At 35.5% G+C, this 25,202-nt stretch overlaps 1 long non-coding RNA gene across 1 annotated transcript in view; it reads left to right on the forward strand.

Moving 5' to 3' along the window:
- LOC131663042 (uncharacterized) overlaps window positions 1-25,202 on the forward strand; it is a 234,051-nt gene that overhangs the window by 34,908 nt on the left and 173,941 nt on the right. Inside the window, exon 2 of the long non-coding RNA XR_009301822.1 lies at window positions 16,748-16,851. This is a non-coding gene — a long non-coding RNA (uncharacterized LOC131663042). The remainder of the gene's footprint in view (window positions 1-16,747; window positions 16,852-25,202) is intronic.

Consider the following 25,202-nt stretch of genomic DNA (forward strand, 5'->3'; position numbering starts at 1 on the left):
TTCTGGACGCCCCAGCACATCAACAACTGATGAGAATGTTGAAGAAGTGAAGAAAATAGTGTTGGGAAATCGTCGAATTACCATTAGAGAAATTGCTGATGATATTGGCATCTCATTTGGTTCGTGCCAATCAATTTTGACGAGTGTTTTAGACATGAGACGTGTGTCAGCGAAGTTTGTTCCGAAATTGCTCAATTTCGACCAAAAGAAACGTCGCATGAGCATCGCCCAAGAGCTACTGAATGACGTCAACGATGATCCAGATTTACTCAACAGGGTTATAACAGGTGATGAAACATGGGTATACGGTTATGACGTCGAGACTAAGACTCAATCGTTCCAGTGGATGTATTCTGGATCACCAAGACCAAAAAAAGCACGCCAAGTTCGATCAAATGTAAAGGTTTTGCTTACAGTTTTCTTTGACTGCAGGGGTGTGGTGCATCATGAGTTCTTGCCACAGGGTAGAACAGTAAACAAGGAATATTACCTGCAAGTTATGCGCAATTTGCGCGAAGCAATCCGCCAGAAACGTCCGAATTTGTGGAAAAATAAAAATTGGCTTTTGTACCATGATAACGCCCCTGCTCACACATCGTTGCTTGTGCGCGAATTTTTGGCTAAAACCAACACAGTAACGATGCCACAGGCACCGTATTCCCCAGATCTGGCCCCCTGTGACTTCTTCTTGTTCCCAAAACTGAAGAGGCCCATGAAAGGACGGCGTTTTGCCACGATTGAGGAGATAAAGACGGCATCGAAGGATGAACTAAACAAGATCACAAAAAATGATTTTTTGAAATGCTTTGAGGATTGGAAAAAGCGTTGGCACAAGTGCATTATATCCGAGGGGGATTACTTTGAAGGAGATAAAATAAAAGTTGATGAATAAATAAATATTTTTTGAGAAAAATAAAAATTCACCTTACTTTTTGATCACACCTCGTATTGCTGTACTAGTTTTTGTTCTTTTATTTGTGTATATATGTAAAACTTTACATTTCTTCTCATAATTAGCAAAATTTCTTTGGTATATATCTATTTCAACATTTTTCTGATTAGTTGTAATTGATTTACTTATACCTGTGACTTTGACTGTTAGTTTTTTGATTTGTTCTTTTTCTAATTTGCATGATTTTTAGTTAAAGTATCTTCTAATTTGTCAACAGGTTCTTCATTTATACAGTTAATAATTATAGTATCTTTATTTTTGCAATTACTTTTTTAGTTAATATTGTTTTGTCTTTGCCAGATAATCAGCTATTGTATTTTCTAGATTCAAATTATTATCATTATTTATTTTTTATATAACTAGTCTAGGTACTTTTTTATTTTTTGGCTTATTTTTTGCGATAATCTCTGCATATGTGTTTTCTAAATTATTACTCGTTTTATTTTTTCTTTCATTAGTGAGCAATTCTTGTAGTAATTCGTTTTTTTCTTTCGCTTCTTTGTAAAGCTCTTTTAATAAGTTATTTTCCAGTTTTAATGCATGTAATTCATCATAATTTTCGAAAGTAGTTTTTTCCATTATTAGACCATCTGTATCTTGTTTTTCATGTCCTATTTTGTTTAGTATTTCTTGTCTAATTTGCTCTCTACTTACAGTTTTTATATGTGCTATAAATTTTGATGCTTCATCTGTTAGTGTACCATATGGTAGCTGAGAGGTTAGTACCAGGTCTGTATGGTCTTGACATATCACAAAAGAGTTGTTTATTATTTTAATTAAGCTGCCAGCATTTATTTTTGCTAATATTTCAGATGTGTGATAGAAATTTCCACAAACTATGCACACTACCGCACCCACTTCTACATTAGGATGACATTTGTACTGACCTCGAGCTAACAAAAAAGTTCTCGGTATAATGAAAGATGAATGTAATGGAAACATGAAGGAATTCATTGGCTGAAGGAGTAAAATGTATATTACTGAAGTAGAGAATCAACTAGCGATGAAAAAGGGAAAAGCAGTAAAAACGCATACAGTTAAGAAAACAATTTTACATGAAGATTACCGCACCTGTGTAATAGATTTACAAATTAAAACTCGAGAGCAGTGTAATATTCGAAATAGATCGCACCAAGTACAAACTAAAGACGTTTGACAATAAAATATGTATACTCAATGGTAAATCTGATACACTTTCATGGAGACATTACAAAACGTTAGAAATCTCAAAACTGAAAGATAGAGTTACAGCGCTGCGCCGAAAGAGAGATGGAAAAGAAGTGAAAAATAAAGAAAATTACTATAGAGGGCAGCATGAAAATTTTACTTCAGTAATAGTCAATAAATATCATTCAGTAGAAGGTAGTAGTGGAAAAGAATATAATAGTGAGGAAGAAGGACCTCTTAGGAAAAGGAAAAAGTTGGAAAAGAGGAAAACTCCGTAGATGTCGTTTAGGATAAAGTAGTGGGCGATTAGAAAGGGAAATAATGAGCTCTAAGAGAGGAGATGTTGTTTATAAAACGGAAAACACGCTCCAGTTCAACGCAGTTGTTCAACATTCGCTTGAAGCAGTAGTCTCTTCCTAATCCTCCTATTCCTCCACTAGTAGAAGCTCTCCAGTAAATTTAATAAAAGTAAGTTTGTTGTATAGTACTCTAACTCTAACTCAAGTAGTAACAAAAAAGTATATCGGCAATTAATTATTGATTTTTTTGTTTGTAGAATGGATTTTTCATCAATCAATAAGATTGCAAAGGCAGCGTTTTTACCTAGAAAGACCATGTAAAAATTAGATAACTATTGTACGTATATGGTAACCAAATTGAGATGGCTAAAGACTCGTTATGGATTTAGCGTTATATTGACAGTAAATGATGAATTTGAGGTATTTCTACCGAAGCTTAGCATTACGAAAAGATGAGAATATACTACAGAAGCTGTACGAGATCACTGAAAAGAAGGAATTGTTTCTACTCCAGCAAGAAGGCTCCAACTTGTAATTTAAAAATTAATTTAGAATAATGAAGAAATGTATATGGTGAATATGTAATAAATTTATATTTTTAAATTTTAACCAAGTTTTTAATCCTAATTTAATTATTCTCTCAAATCCCGTTTTTTGGAGAGGTGTATTTATGCGTCCTTTTCATTGAGTTTCGACTAATTTTAAAGGTCTCATAAGGATTGTTAATAGTGGAAGTATCTCACAGGTGAGAGCGGTGGTTGGGGCTCTCACTGTTCCTTAACAAAATAAAATCAAATAAATACATAAGTAAGAGAGAAGGAGACTATTTCGGCGGCTTGAAAAGCGTAGTCATGGGGTTAGATCCTCAAATAGCAATAAGAAGTTAATAGTACGTAGTAAGCCCATTCTGTTCGAAGCAGCGGTACGAAGAAGTAGTAGGAGCTTAGCCATATCAGCTATAAGAGGCAACAGGAGAATTAGCTCCTATTCTAACCATGTTTGGTTTGCGAAGAAATTTAGAATTTATCATTTTCCATATGAAGAAAAAGATTTTAGAAAAGGCATTTGTAAAACATGACACATGTAAAAATTGAAAATCTATCAATTACATTGAAAAAATTTATTAACGCTGCCTCGATAAGTGTTATGCCTAGTAATAGATCACTCTTCGTCATTCGTTCAGTATGAAAGACGCTAAAGAAGCTGTGAAGAAGGTTGGAGGTAGAAGAAAAATAAATATACTCCGTATTCTACTGATTCCTAGTAAAGTAGGTGGATCGCTGCCTTTTATAATTCCATTATTTACCACCTTGAGCGCCACTGAAGCTCTAGCTGGAGAAACTGCTTCAATAGCGAAGGTTATTAACAGTGCTACGGCCGCTCAAAATACTCAAAATACAAGAAACTCCAATAATACAACATAAACATAATTTAAAAAATGAAATTAAAAAAATATTGTTTATTGCCGTGGAAGCATTTAATGTAATCGAGGTAGTTGACGATACGAGTATAACTCTAGATTTCGCAGAGTTTTATAAAGATGCTGAAATGCAAGCGGTAGAAGATGATGAAGGAAATATCTCCATAGACGAAACTTCCCAAGTAGATAAGCAATGTATGTTCTGGAACACAAAGGCGCCGACAAAAGATGCCGCCAATGTATAAGGGATATGTGTATGTTCCGTGACACAAAGATGCCGCTCGATGAAGGTGTAGCGGTATCACCTTACCACGACAGCTTTTTATCACGATAAGGTGAGACTCCATGCTGAGTGTCTAAAACGCATTTGATGTACCTATGACACCTCCCGCTGAGCATCTAAAAGGTAATCGATGTACCTTTTGCATTGAAGATGCGTCGTCAATGCATAAGGGATATGTGTGTTTTGGGACAGAAAGAGGCCGCCTGATGAAGGTCTTGAGTTTTCGCGATAATTTCACACGTTTGTCTGCCAGTGGGCCCTTCGATAGAGCCCCCACCCCACCCACCGCCAACCACCCACCCACCGCCACTCACCCACCCACCATACCCCACCCACCTACAGAGGTTGTTAAGGTAGGATGCTGTAGATGTTGGTAGGGTGTTTGGTAAGCTATATGATGGTCTCTCTCTCTATCCCTCTCTCTCACTCTCCTTCGATAGTAGGGTGCTTAGTAAGCTTATGCTGGCTAAGTGTGGGCCCTCGGAGAGGGGTAGCGTCTCTAGCTTGGTAAACTATATGCTGCTCTCTCTTTCGCTCTCCTTCGATATTAGGCCGCATAGTAAGCTTTGATTTTGGGAACCTTTCCACCACTCTCTGATAATACTACATCTCATGCTGAGAGTCTAAAGCACAATCGATGTTCCTTTTTAAACGAAGATGCGTTCTAGCAGCGTACACTATCCTTTTTCAGGGTCACGTTTAATTTTAGGAAACTTTCGACCACTCACACCACCTTGCACTCTCTCCGATAACGCTTTACCTCATGCTGAGGGTTAAAAACGCATTCGATGTTCCTTTTTCAATGAAGATGCATTCGAAAGTATGTATTACGTAGTGGGTGATTGGAGAGAGGTGTTCTTAATGACGAATCGTCTCTTAGTCATCTTAATGCTTTTTGCCTTAGAGATAAGGTTTTTAAGTTAGCCTTGTTTAGTTACGTTAATATCCCCCACATGCTGAGCGTCTAAAGCGAAATCAATGTTCTTCTTCCTTTAAAGATTTGTTTACAATTTGACTAGAGTTTCTTTTGGAGAGTAGAAATCATACTGATTTTTCCGAAAATCTTTTCCGGATTCAATAGTTTGGTAGTGCTCAAGAAGAATACATCGACGAAGCATTCTCAATTTTTTAGTATCTGTTCTTTGTTTTTATAAAAAAAAAAAAAGAAAATGAAATGGATAATATCCAAATAATAAACAATAAATACCATGATTATTTTCATGGTTAATGCAAGTATTTTATATATATATATATTCTACTAATTATTTAAGATAGAGTTTTTATAATAAATTTTTATAAATTTTATAAATTTTTAGGCTCCGCCGATCATGTTCGCAAGTTTGCCGACAAGTATATTTTATTATTTATTGATTTCTATTTTAAGAGTGGTAAGTTTAATAAGCATTTTTATATAATATAAAAATGTATTTATTTTTAATCATTTCATTTTTTCTTTTCAGCTTAATATAATCGTGCTGGATCGCATGCAAACCGCATTCTAGTCATGCTAGTCATGTTAATGAAATTTATTCAATCATAGAAGAATTACGTGGAGCTGAAATTTTTATTAAGAGAATCATAAATATTCCTCAGTAATAAAATGAGTGTTGATGTGTTTGGACGTATATTGAATAAAAAGGAGGGTAATGGAGGTCCTCCTGGTGTAGGGTATAAAATCACGAAAGACGAACAATACGAAGTGTGTTCAAAAAGTAAGGTGACTTTGTATTTTTAAGAAAAAATATTTATTTATTTATCAATATTTATGTTGTCCCCTTCAAAGTAATCCCCTTCAGATACAATACACTTATGCCAACGGTTTTTCCAATCCTCAAAGCACTTCTCATAAGCACTTTTCGGTATAGCCTTGGGTTCTTCCAGCGATGCAGTCTTTATCTCTTCAATCGTTGCAAATCTCCGTTCTTTCATAGGTCTCTTTAGTTTTAGGAACAAGCAAAAGTCACATGGGGCCAAATCCGGTGAATATGGTGGCTGAGGCATGATTATGGTGTTGTTTTTGGCCAAAAAATCTCACAAGCAAAGATAAGTGAGCAGGGGCATTATCGTGATGTAAAAGCCATGAATTGTTTTTCCACAATTCTGGGCGTTCTCTTCGTATTACTTCTCGCAAACGGCGCATAACTTCAAGATAATACTGTTTATTGACCGTACGTCTATATGGTAAGTACTCCTGATGCACCACGCCATAGTAATCGAAGAAAATAGTGAGCAAAACTTTGACATTTGATCGAACTTGGCGTGCTTTTTTCGGTCTTGGCTCATCTGGGCTCTTCCATTGGGACGATTGGACTTTGGTTTCGATATCATAACCATATACCCATGATTCGTCACCAGTTATGACCCTTTTGAGTAAATCTGGGTCGTCGTTGACGTCATTCAACAGTTCTTGAGCGATGCTCATGCGACGGTTCTTTTGGTCAAAATTTAGCAATTTCAGAACAAACTTGGCTGACACACGTCTCATGCCCAAAACGTTAGAAAAAGTTTCATGGCACTAGCCAAGCGATATACCAACATCCTCAGCAACTTCTCTGATAGTGATTTGACGATTTTCCAGAACAATTTTCTTCACTGCTTGAACGTGTTCATCAGTTGTTGACGTGCTTGGGCGTCCAGAGCGAGGCTCGTCATTGGCATCTTCCCGGCCATCCTGGAAGAGTTTGTACCACTTGTAAACATTTATTACTCAGAACAGTTTCACCGTATGCCACCGTCAACATTTCAAGTGTTTCGGAGCACTTTATTTTATTTTTTACACAAAATTTGATGCAAATCCTTTGATCCATATTTTTCGATAGCAAAAAATCGCCGAGCACGCAAAATACTTATAACCTTTACGCCTCTCACAACCAAACAAAAAATGCTATACACTTGAAACTTGGTACAGATGTTCGGGAATAGTGTACCAACATAACAAAACAAAAAAATCGATAATCGAAAGTACGTTGCCCGTGAAATTTGAAAAGTCACCTTACTTTTTGAACACACCTCGTATGAAGCTAACACCTGAAGCTAACGTTACTACGTTTACGATTACGATAAATAATCTTAGAAAATCTTTAAATACAATAAAAATAGAATTACGAACATATCGAGAAGCGATTCAATATTTACAAGCAAATAATAATAATAATAACGATAATAATAATAAGGAGAAAGAAATAAAGATTACGCCGTTTGACTTTTTACATCAATTTTAACAAATAGATTGAAAAGTTCCAGTAAAACAGAAAATTGCTACAGATATCACTAACGCAATGGAGTCTGTATTAAAAAAGGGACGCATTCCTAAAAATCTCCAAGTGGATAGAGGCATAGAGTTCTACAATACAAATTTTCAAAGTGTAATGAAAATATATAAAATAAACCTTTATTCTACTTATAGCAATCTTAAAGCATCAATTCGTGAACGTTTCAATCGAACACTAAAAAATATTATGTGGAAAAAATTCAGTTTAATAGGAAATTATAAGTGGATTGACTTTCTCTCCAGTTTAATAGAATCTTATAATAATCGAAAACATCGCACAATAAATATGAAGCCTAAAGACGTGACTAAAGAAAATGAAATTCAGGTCTTGACACGATTCTCTTACGATCATCGTCTTTTCAAAAAACCGAAATTCCAGGTAGGAAATAAAGTGCGAGTAAGCAAGTCTAAACACGTTTTTGAAAAATGATATACGAGTACGCCTAATTGGTTTACAGAAATTTTTACTATTCATCGTATTTCGAGAACTAAACCTGTAACATATCACCTACTAGATTATCAAGAAAATCCCATTATTGGTGGTTTTTATGAGCAAGAACTACAAAATCTATGTATTCTGATATCTATCTTGTAGAAAAAATTCTCAGAAGAGGGGTTAACGAAGTCTTCGAAAAATGGTTTGGCTTTCATAATACTCACAATTCTTGGATAAATAAGGAGCCTATAAATCAATGAATTACAAATATAAATTTATATGTATCTAGCTTGTATTTAAATAAATAGTGTTGTTTTCATTTATAAATATTATATTTGTTTTTATTTTAAGGATAAGAACCCCAATCTTCGCTCTTACCTGTGAGGTACTTTCATTTTATCTTCGTCACTAATGAGTCTATTAAGACAAGTCGGAACATGCTGTAGTAGAAATACTCATGACTCGTTTACCTCTCCATAAAATAAATTTATATAATACAATCTTTATTGAAATATAATGAGATATACAAATACATTTAAATAATAAATTGAAATTGATCACATCCACGATATTGAATAAATAATGCATATTTTTGAACTCTATCATATTTTTGAACTCTATACCAAAATCAAAAGAGTATAAAAATTCTTAAACCATCTACAAGGATGGGTCAATAAGTCCTTAGAAAATTCAAGAGATGGCGCTCAAATCATCCCAACTTACATTGCACCAGCAAGTGTCACTATTAAATAGAGTACAATTCGGGTCACATGATTTTCGTACGTTCAACAACAAAGTATGTGCGAGAAAGTTTGAAACTTGAATAATTTTCAGCGAGAAATTTGTTTGCAATCAGCAGAGATTTCTGAGTAATATAGCTATATTCATTCTGAGCGCGGAAATACTCGTAAGTTATCAGAATGGGAGCTGGTCCTATGACGTCATAATACGATGGGTGCTGACCCATGACGGCGGTGACATCAGGATACGATGATGGGAGCTGGCGATAAATTGATAGTGGGGAATTAATTTTTCAATTAATAATCATCATGATACGATAGGAGCTGGCCCATAACACAACTGGTATACGTGGGAAATGATGGCGACATGAGAATACAGCGGGAGTTGGTGGGTGATGTGATTGATACGACGGTGATGGGGGAGGGGAGGTGGCTGATGACGCAAGGATACGATGGCGGTGACGTTAAGATACGATGATGAGAGCTGGTGATAAATTGATAGCGGATGTTAATCTCACAATTATTAATGCCCGTGTGATGTATGCGATGACATAGCGTAGCATGAGAATAAAGGGGCCTACAGATCTAGAGGAGCTAGCGTAAGGTTTGAAAGAAGATGACGCTAGCATAGCGCCATAACAGAGTTGGAGACGACGTATATAGTATGCGTATCCTATAGTATATAGTAATGTCACTGATTCGGAGATGTTGAGAATGCGAGAGAGAGAGAGAGAGAGAGAGAGAGAGAGAGAGAGAGAGAGAGAGAGAGAGAAGCGTGGTCTTTCGACTATCAATTGACTAGTCGAGACTACTTTAAGATTCATAGCAGTATCAATAGCTCTACACTTTATCCTTTTATTGTTATGTAATAAATTAAATGATTTAATACTATATTTGAAATAATTAGATATCATTTACATAAATGGCGCGCACGCGCGCGCGTGTGTGTGTGTGTGTGTGCGTGCGTGCGCGGATGATCGGTTTAGATGCTTTTTCTTGGTGGATTCAGCTGGTTTCAATATTTTTTTGCGGTTTAGGGGATGTCGTTGGAATGGATCAGCACTTGTGATTGCTTTAGATGACTTAGCGAAAAATACGGGTTTGATAACTTTTCATTGTGAGATGAAGCGCCGGTTTGAACGACTTTATAAAAAGATAAAGGAAATCATTAGGAAATTATAAGAACTGGAAAAGAGAACCGTCAACAGAAATTTTGAAACCACTGCTGATTATGTCTTCGGATCTGGAATATATATACCTTATACAATATCAATCTTCTGGAAAATAAATATACAGAAAATATTCAAAATATCCATTGAAATTGCAAGTAAGAATTATTATAGGGCCGAAGTCTTCTGTTTGGAAGAAAAAACGAGTGAATTTGGTACATTAAGTTGCAGTCAAAAAGAAAAATAATATAATTATTTCCTTGATTCAAAATGGGCCAACAATACAGACATTTAAGTTAACCAAAGCAGAAGCCGCGTATTCAAACTCCAAAAAGTGTAGGTCGTCTGTATCGTTCACGAAACCATAATATATATATCTATATTCTAAAATTTCCAAAAATCAAAGAAGGCCTGGATATTCTTATAAGAGAGTCTAGGAATAATATTAAAGTTATTATTAACATAATGAGTAGAAGTATCTGCGGTCTGGTTATTTGATCTAGAGCCGAAACCAAGAAAGCAGTATTTAAAAAGTAGGAGTAGTCTGTACTGCTCACAAAACCATTATACGAGGTGTGTTCAAAAAGTAACGAGAATTTTTAAATTTTGCGGGTTTGGAGAGTCCGCTTGTATAAAATTTTTTTTTATTATGTTGGTACACATGCCCCTGAAGTACGATAAAATTTTCAGCAATATTCATTGCTTACTTTTTAAGTGGCAGCCGCTAACGTTAGACGTGTTTTTCGAGCTCGGCGATTTTCGTTTGTGAAAAAAAATGGATCAAAGAATTTGTATTAAATTTTGCGTAAAAAATGAAATAAAGTGTAGTAAAGTTTGGTCAAATGTTAACAAAGGCATATAGTGAGTCTGCTATGAGTAAAGCAAGGATTTATGAGTGGTATAAGCGTTTCCAAGATGGCCACGAAAACGTTGAAGATGACGAACGACCCAGACGCCCAAGCACATCAACAACCGATGAAAACGTGAAAAAAGTGAAAGAAATGGTTATGAACGATCGCCGAATCACAATCAGAGAAGTCGCTGATGATGTTGGCATATCAGTTAGCTCATGCCATCAAATTTTTTCGAATGTTTTGAGTATGAAACGTGTGGCAGCAAAATTCGTTCCAAAATTGTTGAATTTCGAACAAAAACAGCGGCGAATGGAAGTTGCTCAGGAGTCGCTAAATGAAGTCAATAACGATGCAGAACTACTAAAACGTGTTATAACAGGTGACGAAACATGGGTTTACGGATATGATGTCGAAACTAAGGCTCAATCGTCCCAGTGGAGGCATTCTGGATCGCCAAGACCGAAAAAGGCTCGACAAGTGCGGTCGAATGTGAAGGTTATGCTCACTGTGTTCTTCGATTTTAATGGCATAGTGCATTATGAATTCTTGCCACAAGGTCAAACAATCAATAAGCAGTACTACCTACAAGTTCAACGTCATTTGCGTGAAGCAATCCGAAAAAAACGCCCGGATTTATGGCAAAACAATTCATGGCTTTTGCACCACGATAATGCGCCTGCTCACACTTCATTGCTTGTTCGTGAATTTTTGGCCAAAAACGAAACTGTAACGATGCCTCAGCCTCCATATTCGCCAGATATGGCTCCATGTGACTTTTTTCTATTTCCAAAAATAAAGAGAACATTAAAAGGCCGTCGTTTTACAAGCATAGATAACATTAAAAGCGAATCGCTGAAAGAGCTAAAAGCTATTACAAAGATCGAGTTTCAAAAGTGTTTCGAGGATTGGAAAAAGCGTTGGCATAAGTGTATTGTATCCGAAGGGGACTACTTTGAAGGCGACAACATTAATGTAGATGAATAAATAAATATTTTTTTCATAAAACGAAAATTCTCGTTATTTTTTGAACACACCTCGTATATTATTCTATGTTCTCGAAATTTCAAAAGACAAAGAAGATCTAGATCTTCTACTCAGAGAGACGAGTAATAATATACAAGTTAATATTGACACAATGAATAAAATTACCTATGTTTTGGTTATTTTATGTCACCAAAAGCCGGAATCGAGAATACAGAATCGAAAAAGTGGATATCATTAGTACCGCTCACAAAACCATTATACATAAGTCTTTATTATATTTCCAAAGGGTAGAGATGATCTCGATTTTTTAATCAAAAAGCCTAGGAACACAGTTTAATTTTCATAGTTGTTCAATCTTTCATGAAAGTTTAGGAGCAATACAATGATCATAAACAGCTATTAAAACTAGAAAACTAATATACATTAGACTTTGCGTAAAACATCTTTCAAAAACATTAGTCTATGACTTTCATTATTGTACACTGATATGAACAGCCTCGTGTATGAAATTCAAGATGTTGATATGAATGAGATCATGAAAGAAGACATTGATAAATTTGAAACATCAGACTATCCAATTGATAATCTATTTGATATACCTCTCGCTAGCAAAAATGTTCTCGGAGTCATGAACGACAAGTGCAATGTCAACCTTATGATGAAGGTTTTTGGGTTACGCTGCAAATTGTATAGTAATCAAATAGCAAATAAGGAACCTATGAAAAGGTAAAAAGTGTGAAAAAACGTACAGTTCTTAATAATATCATGCATTTAGGTAATAAAAAATGCTTAATATTCGAACCAAATTGCATCGAGTACTAACAGCGAGAGAATAAATGACCACACTAAGCCCTCATGATGATAATAAATGTATATTCGTTAGTAATCCAGACATATGTCCATGGGAGCATTACAAAATATTAGAAATTGAAAAACTGAAAGAGAGATTTGCAAAACAATAAAATCAGAGGCAAGTAGTAGTAGAAAGAGAAAAAGTCTCGCATAGTATACATAATAAACGTACTAGATTGGTGTCAAGAAATCGGAGATTAGATATGTTGTAGTCTGTGAGAAATTAAAAGCTGGAGGTCATTTGGAATCAACTAAATTCAATAATTGGTAATGGATACGTACGTTAATATTAAGTTACCAATGAAATATAGTAATATTAGATAGATATTTCGATAATATCTAGTAACAGTGTAAATTAAATGTCTACTGGACGTAAATGAAAAGTCGGTTAAACCGATCATTCGCCAATTATAGCATGCTCTATCAAGAATCTTCTGAACAGTGGTATAGAGATTCTAACGACAAATTCTTGATAATGCACAACAATTATGAGAATTAAAAGACCGTTCATCTTGTTGTTGCCTCTGAGAAATGATAAGCTGCGGGTCATTTAGAATCAAATCAGCTGCGGGTGATTTGGAAAGTAAATTCAAAGAATTAAATGTGGGGTATTTATATGTAGCGCTAGATTCAAAATACTGCATGCTATAACTGATGGATAATTGGTTTAAACGACTTTGCAGTTTCTGTCAAGTACAATTAAAATTGACATTTTTACTAGATTTGTTCTCGAGGGTGATATTAATACATGACATTATGATCCTAATGTTCTTATACGTACCAAATTACATTTCTTTGAGTATACTTGATTTCAAATTACACGGACCTTTTCATTTCTCGCTCACTACAACACATCTGATGCATGGTCTTTTATTTCTTATATTTTTATTTCTTTGTTCTAAAAATCGTCATTGGTATTTCTATTCTGATGTTGTGTAAAATTCAATATAGTGCTTGCTATAGCTGATGGTTTATTCGACTTTGCAGTTTCTATCAAGTATGATTGAATTTCGCACTCCAACTAGTTTGATTGTCGAAAATGATATTAATATATATTACATTAGGAACCGAACGTTGACATACGTACCGAGTTACAATCCTCTGGATGTACACTGCTTTTACCCCCCTCCGAACAAAATTGTTCAAACTTTGAAGTTTCATATAATTCTTCAAAACTAACATACAGAAACGAGCTGCAGTGCATTTGGAAGCTCTTTCCAAGAGCTTTCAAATAGTTTATATAAAGAGTACAATCAAATGGTCTTTTCTAAATTTTTCAAACGATTATTCATAATAATAAATAAATTCCGAAATTTTAGGTACATCTTTTATCTCTTGCCAAGGGAAAAAATCCTCTCTTTAGGCAAAAAATCGCAGAAAAATTTTAATGGTGGAATTTTCTTTCACTTTCCAAATCCTATTTAAATCAGTGATTAAGGTCATATCAAGATCAACTTCGTTTTTTCCAATATAAACTGTTATTTTTTACCCCGGATTCGGTAAGAGCCGAAAATTCAACGTTCAAGTAGGGTATTTATTATAACTAAGGTCCATTGGAACGCCGAGGTCGTAATTTTCTTAAAAAATCACACGAATTCATGAAGTTTGAAATAGCTATGGTGAATTTTGTTTTTAAATTATTATATTTCATTAATATTACTATTATCTCTGATGAAATTTGATTATTATCGTATTACTAAAAAAGTCATTAGACAAACTGATTTTGCAAAGGTAATATTTATGTGTACGTATTTTGTGAGGCGGTTTCAGCCAGTATGAAAATCCTGACATGAGGTAATGTTAATTTTCACATCTATGTAAACCAAAATTGATGATATACGTGGCAAAATCAAACTGTGACGTGACCAAAGAAAGTTCAATCACCGAATACGGTTTATGTGGTTCAAATTGCAAAATATGTTTCTTTCTTTGATAGTACACGCGTAAATATATTTGGCAGCCTATTTTAGATAATATGAAAAAACAGCTACAGTCAAATCGTTGACGTACGTGGTAAACCAATATTTAACAGTGGAAGAAACTTGGACACCTTGATTTGATATTGGTTTATGTGGTGCCAACTGCAAAACATGTTTTGTTCACTTAAAATATATATAAACACATTAGATCAACGTACTTCAGTAGATTACTATTATATCTTTTCTTTACATAGCGTTGTGTTTTTGAATATCAACACTCTGTCAAATGGTAATTCAAATTTATAACGTCATGCAATGTTTATTGAAAAGATTTCACATAAGTGCAATTGTAGAAACCATACCTATATTAGAGGACACAGAGAAGCAGCTACATAATTACGTTGAAGATATATTAAAAAAAGCATTGAAACGAATTCAGATGTTGAATGTGAAGCAAGTCACAAGTTATGTTTCCCGGATGATGATTTCGATACTAATCTAGAAGTAATTGACTATGAAGCTGAAGGAATACATAATGTAGATTATGCCGTGGTACCTATTTGTATGGTAGCAAATACGACAGACGAAAATGGGTACAAATGAAAAGCTCGTGAATACTAGGAAGTTAAGAAGAAGAAACTGTTCTTCCGTTCTGTCTAAAGTAAATATAAACTAGTTATGTCAGCACGTCAGTTGAGAACATGGAACCACAAAATTTTGGCAGGCGGGAAAAGAAGAGATAATTTGTTTAAAGTTTCAGAATTTACTCTACAACAACTTAAAGATGCTTTAGATTGAAAGTTAACAGTGCATGATTTGAATCTTCAAAAATAAGCTTTACGAAAAAAGTATGAGTTTAGATATGCCTAACGTTATTGTTATTGTTCAGAATATGTTCAGTAATTATGAGTGCAGATAGATTTTATATGAATGAGTCATTCTTTGTAAATCGGACCCCCCCCCCCCCCCACCCTTTCAAAAATTGGTGATGTCCAAAAAAATCACAGCTTAAAATTTTCCTTTTCTCCTCTAGTTTACAGCGCCATGTGGCCTTTTGTAAAAATAAAAAATGGCAGACTCAATACGGCGACTGAAACTTGAGTTGCTTCTAAAAATTTTCCTAATTTGAATGCTATATTTTGTTTAAGGCTGGAAATTTATTTAGTGTCAAATTTCACATATGAATTCGTTATTGCACTCGAGATCAACCTTTATTTTCGAGGTAATGAAGGTTTACGTTCAGAGTTTAATTTTTTCCTTTATATATTTAAGCCTCAATTTTCAAAAATGAAATTGAAATTGAAATCGATATTGAAATATACAATATTGAAATCGCCATCTTGGATTCAGCAAGTCCATCAGTGGATTCATGATCAGTGACCACAAAAGCCCCATATACAGAATTCGATGAGAAACGGTTAATTATTCAAAAATTTCTACGTGTCATGTAGTTTTGGACTCTATCTTGGATTTTATCCCGGACGGAAAAATTTTTATTTTGTACAAAATTGAAAATAGTATAGTCGCACATTGGCTCACAGGTGTTCGCTGCTGATAGAGTTTGCTGCGGTCGGCGGTCTTGTCCTTCGTCGAGGATGTGAAACTGATCCCTCCAGTTGCTGCTTTCCTCATCCGCACTTCATCGCTACGAAACAGTTTTTTCGTGAATCGGCAGTGGTGTTCTGCGTTCTTTTTTCGCCCTACTCACTCTTCCTCTCTCTCTCTCTCTCTCTCTCTCTCTCACTATCTTGCTTGTACATGAAGAGTGGGTTCGCTCTCTGCTTCATCGTCCGTTACTTTCAAAAATGGCCGGTACACCTCAAACAAAAAGATATAAGCATGAGTGTGTAACAAAACAAACACTCACAATTTGTTAGCGGTGAACCACAGCAGTGGGTAAGCATTTAATAGGGAATCGGCTAGTAGAACCGATTTCTCTATTATAAATTGTTGATAATTTTTTAAATAGTTAAGATTTTCTGTCCTGACTTCTCTCAATATCATCTGTACACATTAATGAATATACCAAATATGGTGATGAATATGGTAGAACATAGCAAAAATAGTTTTATAACTATTGAGTATTTGAACCTAATGTATTGTATTTGTCATTTTGAATTTTCATAAGCTTTATCTGGATAAATTATTAGGAACTAACAGCTTACAAACTCATTAAAATCTTCTTAATTGACTCTTAACACAAATATGTCCCTGAAAAAGTTATTGTTTTAATTACGGATTATTGATGCCCAAATTTCAAATATCAATATTCAAAAATGCTTTTAATTGCTAGATGTTTTCAGAATACAAAGATCATTAATAATTATTACTCTAGAGTTACATTTTGCATTTCCAATTAATTTTTAATCTATTGTTAATGAAGATTATCTATTAATTTCAGAAATGTACTTGTTTTAATGGAAAGCATAGCAAGTAAACATAAAATAATATACGTGAGAGAAAGATTAGCCGAGAAACTAGAATTTTTCAGATTTGATCCTTATGGTGAGTATTTTTTAATGAAAACAAATACAATTATAAAGAGTAATTTTTAAATGCTTCGTCAGTTTAAATTTTAACGTTGTAAGTTATATTCGAAGTAGTATTAATTTTATTAATTTATTATTACCCAAGCAAAATCAAGGCCAGATAACACCAAACTAATCATTAGATTACTGTCAAAACGAAAAAAAAATTAACCTATTTTTTTCTTTCTGCGATTCTATTGTTTATTATATGACTTTATTTAAACAAATGAACAAAAATTTTATATTTAAAAAAAACTGATAACGCCAATCGATTCTACAAGTAAAATACATCCAAAATCTCTATACCATTTTCTGTCAGATTCTAATTTTCTAGTGTATTAATTTTTTAAATAATAACATTCCAACAAGCGGTGTTGCACTTCGTTTTACCCCAAGCCGAATCCATCTACTACTGATTTAATCTACCAAACTAATTACTGGATCACTCTTCACATGCAACAAATGATCAGTGTTTTTCTTTTTGTAATTATCATTGTTTAAACGAATTATTTAAATAAATTATTAAAAAACTTTGCAATTTCAAAAAACTGATTATATCAATCGATTCTTCGCGGAAAAAAAAGTAAGAAACCTTTTTGGAATATACACATGTAATCTTTTACCTGAACCTAAGACAGCTAAAAAAATTATGTCTGAATGTCTTGTGCAATTGGTTAGAATGAAATCTTGATTTATGAAAAAAGCTAAATATTTTATTTTCTAACAATATGGTGACAAAATAAAATTTGATAGAAAAATAGTATAGAAGTTTTTATGTTTTTTCTTATAGAATCGATGGTATCGTCAGTTTTTTGCCTACAATAAGTTTTTTGAAAACAAAAGAAATTATTGCAACATATAACAAATCATTTGACAAGAATCACTCTTCCTTTGTCACCAATTATTTTGCGGGGTAAGTGAGGTACTTTCGCTCAAGGTAATTGAGGGAGAAATGAGAGGATAGGTCATAAATGAATTATACAATGACATGAATCAAATTAAACTTACAACCTATTATTATTAATCATTATTCAAACTAAACATACGCGCACATAACATAGTCTAAATTATTGACCAACTAACTACCAAATAGAACAGTAAACTACTTATGATATTCACAAATGAATATTTCGCATTTCACCCTAATACCTAATCTCGCACTTAACCTATTACAAACTTACTTAAAAACTACGCGAACCAATACCGGGTGAATTGCCCGGCACGTGGGCGCCTGGACAATTCGCCGGTCGCAACTTACACTACTATAAATTAAACTTAAGTGCGAAGCTTTTGATAGCCGGCACGTGAATGCCAGGCTATCTTATTCAACGCGCACCGGTCGTCGCATCAGCAGAGAGAGAGAGAGAGAGTGTAGAGAGAAAGAAGAAAAGAAGGCTTAACCTTTATTCACTGCTCCTCGCAACGTCGAGAATTTTGAGCGATGTGCTGCCGCAGGAAGTACCGGTCGTCGTTGCTGGTCAGATCGTTGCTAGCTGCTGGCTACTGTCGCTGACCAAGTATCCGCAGGCGACGTTGACTCTCCTTGCAGGTGGGTCTGGCTGTAGTCGCAGACAAAGCTGTTGCCGGTAGGGTTGACTTTCCTCTCAGCTATCCCAAACTGCACTCTCTGCACTCTAGCAGGACTAGGCTTCGACTCTCTCACGCACTTATTCTCGCGCTCGTCTCGCAGCCGCTCAGCGGTGCTCGCTCCTCTCCCTACCTTGACCTATTAGTTAGGCGGCACGCGATGCACCGCTTATCGGTCACGCGTCGCGCGGCTGCCTATCCCTGCATGGGCCTAGTACTCTCTCTCTCTCTTCCTCTCTTTTTCTCACTCTCTCCGCGCTCCTCAACTTTTTCTTGCGCTCAACTGCGCTGGCCCGTCCTTGGCGCTGAAACAAAAAGACCAAGTGTTAGGCGCTTACTTTAATGCGCCTAACGTTGGCCAACACTCCTTGCCGAGTAGAGGAGGGAGAAACGCAGACGAGAGACCGGAACACGGCCTGCTCTCGTTACAATCAGAAGAAATATAAAAGAAAACAGATAGAATTACAGAAACGCAGCGGGAAAGAGAAATAATAATAATACCTGATGACATACGAGGTCTGTTCGGAAAGTATCGGGCCTACGTTTATATCTTCGCGCCATAGTGTTCGAGCGACCTCTACCGGACAGAAACGTCAACAGTAAAACCTCACGAATCTATTGGTTACTTACTGACACCTGCTGAACGTATAGTTCATGCGCTGCATGTCTTTGTTTACAGTGCCTTTTTCGCGTTCGTCGGATTTTGATATTGTCAAAAATGACTGAAAAACAAGATCAATGAATTTGCATAAAATTTTGCTTTCAACTCGGAAAAACGAGTTCGGAAACTATTGAAATGATGCAAAAAGCCTTCGGAAGCGAGTGTATGAGCAAAACACGAATAAAAGAGTGGTATAAACGGTTCAAGGATGGTCGCACTTCTGTCGATAGTGATTCTCGTTCCGGCCGACCTTCGACGACATAAACCGTAGATAATATTGAGCGGGTGCGACTTGCAATCGAACAAGATCGTCGTATGACTGTACAAGAACTAGAAGAAGATTGTGGGATACCAAAAACTATCATTTCAGAAATTTTAACCGAAAATTTAGGAATGAAACGCGTGTGTGCGAAATTCATCCCAAAATTGCTCACAGCAGAGCAGAAGAATATTCGCTTAGAAATCGCTCTGGACAATCTGGAAATGGTCAATAATGATGATAATGTGCTTAGAAAAGTTATTACAGGTGATGAATCATGGGTTTATGGTTATGATCCTGAAACAAAACAACAATCTTCACAGTGGAAGCATTCTGAATCGCCAAAACCACAAAAAGCACGTCAAAAAACCAAGAAAAGCAGTCAGAGCAATGTTAAGTCAATGTTGATTGTTTTTTTCGATTGTGAAGGTGTTGTACATCACGAATATGCACCAACAGGTCAGACAATCAATAAAGAATACTACGTTCAAATTTTGAAACATTTGCGTGATGCAGTAAGAAGAAAACGGTCGCACTTTTGGGAAAGTGGCTTCTCCATCACGATAATGTGCCAGCGCATTCATCCAATCTTGTGCAGCAGTTTTTGAGCAAGCACAATATCGCATTGCTTCGACAACCTCCATACAGTCCCGACATAGCCCCTTGTGACTTTTGGCTGTTTCCAAAACTAAAGAAACCACTCAAAGGACACCAATTCGATGACAAAACAACGGTTGAAAACAATGCGACGAGTGTACTTAAGGCTATCCCTAAAAGTGAGTTCCAGGACTGTTTTGAAAAGTGGAAACATCGATGGAACCGTGTCATTCAATCATGTGGGGATTACTTTGAAGGATGCCACCCACCAGATGATAAAGAATAATGCTAGCACGATAATATAAAGGTAGGCCCGATACTTTCCGGACAGACCTCGTACAAGTGTTACTATCTATAATAAATATAATAGAAAATCCAAATGTAAAACATAGCACAATAGGAACCTGCAAAATAATTAACAATACGGATAAGGAAGCTACAACACCAGTATATTTGTAAATATATCAATTCCACATAGAGCAATGTTTAGAAAATTTGAATATTTCACAGGAAAGTAAAACCAGCGTTATAAATGACGAATATAATATATAAAATTACTCTACCTTTTATGGAATATTACAAAACAACTCCAAAACTACAAAATTAGATAAATACAATAATGGAGGAAACAAAATATATGATCTTAGATTCGACATCGTAGATATGCCTGAAAGATGCGATAGTACCAAAATAGAACTAGTATCCGAGAAAATAGAAATCCTGCACTGCGGATCTATAAATTTAACAAAAGAATTACAAACAAATTCATAAAACGGAACAAAAAAGAAAATGAGCAGTATTAAATACTATAAATTTAAAACATTTAGGAAAAAAACGGAAACTCATTGAAGAATTAATACTCTAGTTTGACGATATATGCTGATCACAAGAGAAAAAATTTGCAAAATAGAAGAGCATAAAATCAACCTAATGGATGACTCATCAGTTTACGTCAAACAATTCCTACTACCCTATACACTGAAACAAGTTCCTGTCACGGAAACAAAAAAATTAATAGAAAATATAATAGGGAAGATTTCTAAGAGCATATGCAAACAATAATCATAAAGATTGGGCTCCATTAATTCCCAAAATACAACAAATAATGAACTGTGTGTATCATGAAACGATTGAAATAACTCCTATAAAAGCTCACCTCCATATAAAACCAGATAGATTTTGGCATCGATGGATACCTAATATCAAAACAAAGGTACCAACAAATTACAATTAAATAGAAGATATAAAGAAAAAAATGCACTCTAAACTTATAAAACGTGCAACTAACATTAATAAAAATATACGTCATTATCAATATAAAGTTAATGACTATGTATTATTGTGGAGTCAGAACATAAGTAATAAAGAAGAAGAAATTATTAAGAAATTTTTAAACTTATATGAAGGCCCGTATATAATTAAATCTATAATAGGCTTAGATACATACCTATTAAAATACAAGAACGGTAAAGATAGAGGTGTATTTCATACTTCTCTACTAAAGCTGTACCAAATTTAGCCACTAGGGGATAAATTCTCTCTTCAAGCAAATTTGCATATTGGTCTGATATATGTAAACACTGGAGAAAGTAGGCTAACGATCTGGAAAGATGGTGGGAAAAAGTGAGAGTACTCAGACCAATACGTCTGATTTAAGGCACTATATCCCAGCGCCATCAGCCAAATCTTTTGAACAATCGCAAAATATGGTGCCTTGGTCTCTGTGCAGAAGCACACAGACACCATCCAAGCCTGCTTGGGTGGCAAAGGCGGAAAATAAAAAACAATCTTTCATCACCTTTCTACCTTCAAACGTGTCACGTTCTTTTGCCCCTGCGCCCTCAACATCCTTGCCAACTACTTCGAGAAAGCGGAAGCGCAGGATCCAGAAGAAAATAAAAGAGCTGGCTGCAAGGATCACTAAGACGGAGGAAAAAATTGAAGAAATAAAGAAAAAGATGACATCAAAACAACTAGAGCGGCCTCCAACTCCTGGAAAATTTTTATAATGTAGTAATTAAGAAATAAATAAAAAAAAAAGAAAAAAAAAAAGAGAAAACAAAAAAAAAAACAAAAAAACAAAAATATTGATAAAAGCTCATAAGGAACTAATTCATGAGACTTCTTTCTCAGAGATCATTTAGTCTCAAGAGCGGGCTATGTAACGGTCCTATTTATGAGCTATTTATTAAATCACTGAATTACCGCAACTAGTCTAACGCATCTATCTACGAGGTGTGTTCAAAAAATAAGGTGACTTTGTATTTTTAAGAAAAAATATTTATTTATTTATCAATATTTATGTTGTCCCCTTCAAAGTAATCCCCCTCAGATACAATACACTTATGCCAACGGTTTTTCCAATCCTTAAAGCACTTCTCATAAGCACTTTTCGGTATAGCCTTGAGCTCTTCCAGCGATGCAGTCTTTATCTCTTCAATCGTTGCAAATCTCCGTCCTTTCATAGGTCTCTTTAGTTTTAGGAACAAGAAAAAGTCACATAGGGCCAAATCCGGTGAATATGGTGGCTGAGGCATGATTGTGGTGTTGTTTTTGGCCAAAAAATCTCTCACAAGCAAAGATAAGTGAGCAGGGGCATTATCGTGATGTAAAAGCCATGAATTGTTTTTCCACAATTCTGGGCGTTCTCTTCGTATTACTTCTCGCAAACGGCGCATAACTTCAAGATAATACTGTTTATTGACCGTACGTCCATATGGTAAGAACTCCTGATGCACCACGCCATGGTAATCGAAGAAAACAGTGAGCAAAACTTTGACATTTGATCGAACTTGGCGTGCTTTTTTCGGTCTTGGCTCATCTGGGTTCTTCCATTGGGACGATTGGACTTTGGTTTCGATATCATAACCATATACCCATGATTCGTTACCAGTTATGACCTTTTTGAGTAAATCTGGGTCGTCGGTGACGTCATTCAACAGTTCGTGAGCGATGCTCATGCGACGGTTTCTTTGGTCAAAATTTAGCAATTTCGGAACAAACTTCGCTGACACACGTCTCATGCCCAAGACATTAGAAAAAATTTCATGGCACGAGCCAAGCGATATACCAACATCCTCAGCAACTTCTTTGACAGTGATTCGACGATTTTCCAGAACAATTTTCTTCACTGCTTGAACGTTTTCATCAGTTGTTGACGTGCTTGGGCGTCCAGAGCGAGGCTCGTCATTGGCATCTTCCCGGCCATCTTGGAAGAGTTTGTACCACTTGTAAACATTTTTTTTACTCAGAACAGTTTCACCGTATGCCACCGTCAACATTTCAAGTGTTTCGGAGCACTTTATTTTATTTTTTACACAAAATTTGATGCAAATCCTTTGATCCATATTTTTCGATAGCAAGAAATCACCGAGCACGCAAAATACTTATAACCTTTACGCCTCTCACAACCAAACAAAAATGCTATACACTTGAAACTTGGTACAGATGTTCGGGAAGAGTGTACCAACATAACAAAACAAAAAAATCGATAATCGAAAGTACGTTGCCCGTGAAATTTGAAAAGTCACCTTACTTTTTGAACACACCTCGTATTTATTCAAATTAATACATTAAGCGGCTCTACCTCACTGTTAACTCGATTGTATTCATATAAGAGTCAAATCAAAATAAATAGCGTGACGTCACAAAGTAATAGATACAGATATAGTGATTTTTGTTATTAAGAAAAATTTGTTAATTAGAGATAACTTTAATATAACAAAGTATTTATTATATAGATTTTCGGACGTAGATTCAGAATATAATAACAAAAATTGCATTTAATTATTAAATAATAATGAATTTCAATATGCAAAGTTGATTTATTTATTACGCTAACAATATGAATTATTAGAAAAATGTATATAATCCATATGCAAAATGAATAAGTATAGAATATGAGTAAGAATTGGTTTCATTAATAACAGCTGAATAATAACTGTTATTAGTAAATAAACAATTAATAATTTATTTAAACAATAAGCTGTATATAAAACGAAAGTATTAATTTTATACTTAATAATGATAACTTTATGATTTAGAAATCTTAGATAATTATTCTAATAATTGCATTATAATTGTTTGCGTAGGACGTAATAAACAAATTAATTTAATGATGATGAAATTAGGTGAGGTAAGGCAGCGTGTATGGGTTGTGCGAAATAATAGGATAAGATTTTAGTAAATTGATTTTGTTTAATGGCATAAAAAAACCTCCTCGAAGTGAGAAGGAAAAAAGCCGCAAAGGCGAAGCAAATTATAAATACAGTAATTGATAAGAGATTGGAATTACAAAATAATGCACTATTATTATTACTATGATGAGTGAGTAAAGCAAATTGATTACGCTGATGCGAAGTGATAAGGCTCGCAGAGCCTTTACAAACGTTGCGGTGGAATGGCCATTCACTTATTAGAATTCGAGAGCTCTTTTACCTTTGAACGACGCACACGCACACAATGATTGAGCGAGCGAAGGGAGAAGGTGCTGCCAGGTATGAAAGGTGCATGCAGCTCGAATGCCTTGGACACGGGTACAGCCCTTACTGCGATGTCACCGAGTTGCCGATCTGAGGGCGCGGGGTTTGACAGCACCCCAGAGGAAACTGAAGTCGCCTCTACTAGCGCAGCGAGTTGATTCGTCGCTAGTCTCTTTGCGGTGGTCGTCAAAGGGGTACACACACTGTGGTACAACACACGCGTTTTGCTCGAAGCACGCGAGGATACAAGAATACAAGCGGTCGAAGACGGCGCGACACAAATATGTTAACGATCGCGCGTCGGTATAACTGCAGAAAAAGAGATGCGCACGAGAAGGAGCGTAATAGTTGGATAATAATAGCGACCCTTCCGGTCGAACTCTTTTTCAAGACTAAGTTCTGACGTGGCGTCTTCTTGGGGATGCCACTATGGCGAAAAGCGCGGAAAGGCGGGAAACTACCCTCTCTCTTTGGGTCCCTTTCGCAGGATCCAATCAGAGATTAGCGGGAGCGTAGCGAAGAGAGTCCGCGCGGAGTTCGGCAACTCGAGGGCCAGCGGCGAGCGAAAGAGAGAGAGTCCCCTTTTTTATTGCCCAACGCTGCGGGCGGAGCGGCACGGGAAATTAGGGAAAACCCGGACGTTCCGAACTCGTTTATGATGGGATTAGCGTAACGGTACGATGGAAACAATGAGCACATTTAGAGAAGACTCAACACGTTTATTTTTGGAAATACCCAACACG

The sequence above is a fragment of the Phymastichus coffea genome, unplaced genomic scaffold, assembly GCF_024137745.1.
Source record: "Phymastichus coffea isolate CEN01 unplaced genomic scaffold, Cenicafe_Pcof_1.1 PCOF00030, whole genome shotgun sequence".
Lineage (NCBI taxonomy): Eukaryota > Metazoa > Arthropoda > Insecta > Hymenoptera > Eulophidae > Phymastichus > Phymastichus coffea.